General features: G+C 46.1%; 1 protein-coding gene across 1 annotated transcript in view; it reads left to right on the top strand.

Moving 5' to 3' along the window:
- LOC311344800 (rho guanine nucleotide exchange factor 9-like) overlaps positions 1-5,000 on the top strand; it is a gene marked incomplete at its 5' end in the record, with an annotated part of 95,014 nt that overhangs the window by 64,644 nt on the left and 25,370 nt on the right. The window lies entirely within an intron of this gene.

The following is a 5,000-nucleotide window of genomic DNA, read 5'->3' on the forward strand; positions in this document are numbered from 1 at the left end:
TAACAGCATGTATCAAAACAAACATGCATAATGCATCAGAGAGCCAGATCTATTTTTGATACAAGTCAGAAACCGGTGTGAGAGAATACCACAACATATATGTTATTTTTCATTGCCTTCTCCAACCTATTCCCACCTTTTCACCACAAATACTAACCCGGTGAGGGTTACTGTGTTGCTGTAAATACTTCAGACTTTCTTTAATAGTCAGCTGGGAAAAGATAGCTAGCTCTGTTATGGAAGACCATGAGAGGAGAGGAGAGGAGAGGAGGCTAGGATGAGCAGGGTGGAGAGGAGAGGAGAGGAGAGGAGGCTAGGATGAGTAGGGTGGAGAGGAGAGGAGAGGAGAGGAGAGGAGGCTAGGATGAGTAGGGTGGAGAGGAGAAGAGAGGAGAGGAGAGGAGTGGAGAGGAAAGGGGAGTAGGCTAGGAGGAGCAGGGTGGAGAAGAGAGGAGAGGAGAGGAGTGGAGAGGAAAGGGGAGTAGGCTAGGAGGAGCAGGGTGAGAGGAGAGGAGAGGAAAGGGGAGTAGGCTAGGAAGAGCAGGGTGAGAGCAGAGGAGAGGAAAGGGGAGTAGGCTAGGAGGAGCAAGGTGAGAGGAGAGGAGAGGGGTGGAAAATTGAGGAGACGCGACAAGAGTAGACAAGTTGAGAGGAAAGGGAAGGAGTTGAACAGAAAGAGAGGAGAGGAGACCTTGGAATGGTTATATATTCAGGGCAGAGCCTGCCTCTAATCCACATACTCTCCGGCTTTGTCCCCATGTGTGCCCTGCCCTTAAGAAGACAAACAATGGATATCCTTCACTCTCCTCCAGATCACCTCTTTCAATGTATTATCCTTCATCTGCCAGCCAAGAGCCATGCTCCCTCTCTCTCTCTTCATCCCTCTCTCTCTCCATTTCTCTCCTCTGCTCTTTCCCACCTTCTGCCCTTCTCACACTCTCTCTCTTTCTCTCTGTCCGTCTGTCTTTGTCTCTCTCTCTATTTCTCTCTTTTTCTCTGTTCGTCTGTCTTTGTCTCTCTCTCTCTCTCTCTCTCTCGCCCCATTTTTCTCTGTCCATCTGTCATTGTCTCTCTCCCTCTGTCTCTCCTTCTCCTTCACCCATTCGCAGCGTAGCATTCTATCCATTAGGCTGAGCAAATGTTAAGATTGGAGCCTCATTGATACTCACAACAAGAACTTTGAACGCATCCTGACTCCCCTCGGAAGAGATTGCACAAAACAGGCTTTAAGCACAAAAAAGCCCTCGTTCGTTTGCGCTGTGTTTGCGTAAGAAGGATTTCCCGTTAAGCCCAACTTAACAGTCAGTGAGTTTAAGCAAAAGGTGCTCTGCACTTTCTATTCTGCTGCATAAACACTCGATATATGCTAAGCCTCATTCTCCTGGCGTGCATAATGCCGGCTGGATCTCGCAAGGCTGCCATGGACCCACGCACGCACGCACCGCCCCTTCCAGCCCCCATCTCCCCCCAGCCCCACCAATCCCCTACCTCCCTCCGCCAATAACTGCCCAGAAAGAAATCGATATGTCAATGCACATCGCAAATGTTGGGTCTTGACTTTGCAAGGTAATGTCTGCTTGTCTCTGCAACTTTACTCCGTGGCAGAAAAAAATAAAGAAAGATGCCAGCCTTCATTTATTTTTTTTATCATCGCTGGCATTGTGAGTGCGAGTGGATCATTATTCGTTTTTATTTTTTTGACCTGATGGGATTTCAGCGCATTTTATCCTCGTGTGGAGGATGGCAAAGCACCGTCCACGCACCCCCCCCCCCCCCCCCAACCCTAACCCAAACGCTTGTTTGTAAGTTTGCTTCATTTTGCCAACAATTATAGTGCCAGTGTGTAAAAAAGCAATTTCCACTGCTCCCGGCGGATCAATTTGAACTTGGACATGTGGTGTGCGGATACAATTAAAATTGTAACTACCCATTGTTTTGCGCGCCGACTTTGTCCTATTTTCCCTCCTGCCTAGTCACCCCTCCCAGGTGCCACGAGTGGGATAAAAGTGGTACACGGATAGGTTGCCCAGCTCTTTTTTCTCTGCTTCCGAACCGGATCAGCCAAAGCTCCAGACGAACCCCCCCCCCCCCCCACAAGACGACTGTTGTTGTTGTAGTTATTTAGATCAATGCCTGCGTTGTGACTGTAAGAGAGATGGGGTTAGGGTTGGTCCGTTTATAGGGGCTTTGTTTCTGGTGGCTCTATAGTCGTTTTGTTTGAATAGTTCTGCAACAGTCCGACGGCACGTTGCAATTTTGGGGCCCGGGTGCACTCCTGTTTGGATTGTGTTTTTTTTGTTCTGATATCTCACCTCCGTTTGTGTAAACACTTCACAATATCATTTTTGATTGTGGTTCCAAAAAAAACCTCAGTACCTAGCATCTATCCCCTGTTGTACTATACGTGGTGCCTCTGCAGTGCACTGCAGGAAGAAGAGTCCATAACACCTTTGGAGTTTATTGTTAGTTTATTATATGACGCTGTCGAGGCGGCTATTCTCAGAGCCCAAAAGCTCGTACATGAGTCATATCGCCAAAAGTTAGATTATTTGGTTTAACACTAGAAGCAGGCTCGATGCTGCCCACGACAGAAAGGGTACTATTCAACCGATGGTGTGTGTGACCGGAACATGGAGGGAGGTAATGTTCATGGAGGGGTTTAAGAATTGTCTCCCAGAGAGAGAGTAGCCACGGACATGAGTGAACCCGAGGTATGGCTGCTCTCCAAGGCCAGAATTCGCGCGTGTTCATTTGTCTTTACACAAAAGGTCAGCGTTCCCAATTAAGGCAAGCTACACTATTTCTAGGTTTTCTTATATTGGCCGTCCTCAGGAGTATGGAGATACTGGCGCGACAGTCTACCAGTAAGCCCAGGGGTAGCGCTGGCGAGGGGAGGTATACTAAGGAGGACAGGGCCAGGGTTTTTTCGGTCAAAAACTTGGACACATTCTGGCAAACTGCTTTTTGCTTTTAAAAGGGGGAAATCCACTAAGTTAAGTTATGCCTGTATTCCCTGGCCTGGGTGAGAAAAGCTTATAGATAAAACCCTGTTTATTAAGTCAGGTCTGGTATCTTTGGAAGATGACGGTACCAGAGTTCTGATGACCATGAAACAGGATAAATCCTCTCAGTGGGATGTGTTGCTATTTGTGAAAGATTCAATTTGGTGATGTGTTCATCTGGCACGGGGTTACGTACGGTTGCCTGTGCGTACGGTCATGAGTCCAGAGTGAAGGCGCATCCAGAGTCGCAGGGAGCTCTGGATAGATCCCACCAGATGCTGAGTTCCGTGCAGCAAGCACACTGCTTGTGGTTTGTGGAGCGTGAAGCCAAACAAGAGTCTTTAGGATTGAACCCTGCTGAGCCGCTCTGGGCTCACCCCGTGTCTGGCCGATTCATCTGTTTTAAAAAGGAGTACCCAGGCGGCGGTGACACCCAGAAGTTATAAGATTGTATTTCTAAGTTCCGCTACAAACTTGTTCATCGTTGCCTGTGGGTGGGCGAGGGAGAGCCTTTTAAGGGTCCCCCGGGGAAGAATGGCCGGTGTGATCAGAGGCTTTTTAAAACGGGGTTGACTATGTGTGACTATGTGTATGTGGAAAATAACATTGCCTGGGCCTAGCTCTAGTCCATGAGGTTCCACATGTTTACCTCCTGGCCGCTGAACGGGGTAGGAACTGTGCGGTTTTCTGGGGTGGTGGCGGGTTAATACAGTGGTTCAGTAAGAATCCTTCCACTGTGGCCTCGCCCCTAACGGATCCCCCTAAAGTCAGGATTTCGCAGATGGACTTGCACTCAGTAAGCCTTGTGCTGCCGTGCTGGTGGCCCAAGAGTTTGAGCGCTGGTTTCTGTTGGCCCTTGACGCCAGTGACCCCGGGGCTGAGGTGGTGTTGCTATGTTGTCCACGATTCAAAAGGAGGCTCCAGCCTTGGCTCTACCATCCGTTCTCGAGTCCTTTTTTGAGGTGTATGTTGGTTTTTTCGGGGGTTCTGGGTGATTGTGTTCATTGTGTACACCAACCACCACCGCCCCTTGTGTTTTACATTGTTACATTACGCAAACCAGAGATTTATGCACGGTTCACTGTATTTGAAGGCGTTCCTTCTAGACGTAAAGCATGTCTGTGGCAGGTACTAATGTGCTGCAGCTGCAAGAAGGAGAGGCCGTAATACCCATTATGGTATGTGTACTTGTGGACTTTTACCCATGTGTACTTTAACACATGTACTTTTACATGTGTATACTTTGGCACAGTAGAGATTAGCAGAGGTCTTGAGTCATACCATCGATGTCGTGATGACGTGTGTTTTCAACGTTTCAATTGTTCTACAATTAGATCCATACCTATGGTTATGATATAAGCCTTTTTTAGGCAATAATATAATATAAAAGTGTAATATTGTGTCCTTTACATCTCGTAGTTAAATAGGCGTGCTGCTAAAGAAAGGCACTCTAATTGCAATCAATAAAGTGCTGTTACACTGCGCGAGAACCTTGTGCTGTTTAATTTAATGAACTCTTCATAAAGAAACAAGCGATCAATTCAGAGAGTTTTTAAATTGTATTTGTCACGTCAAGGATTTAATTATCTTTTTCGCCATCCCATTCGATTATGAACCGTGAGACGATGAGAGTGTTTGCATCTATCTGTTTATCACTCTTATCGATCTGTCTATCTATCTGTATATGATAACTTAGTAATAAGCATTAACTAACAATAACTAACATTTCATTAACAGTTTACGAATGGCCTTGTAAACATTACTAAATATTAGTTTTGCATTTATACGCATTATAGCAGTATAGTGTTAGGGTAAGGGATGGTTGGCTAGGGTAAGAGTAATAATATACACTAATACCTTAGTAAAATAAACACCATGACCATAGTTAAAATAAAACATACATAACAAAACAATAGTCAACAATAGACCATTATGGTTAATTAACTGCTACTTAATAGTTAGTTAATGCTACTGCAATACTAATAGGTAATGTTGAAT

Source organism: Micromesistius poutassou (genome assembly GCF_964030765.1).
Source record: "Micromesistius poutassou genome assembly, chromosome: 6".
NCBI lineage: Eukaryota > Metazoa > Chordata > Actinopteri > Gadiformes > Gadidae > Micromesistius > Micromesistius poutassou.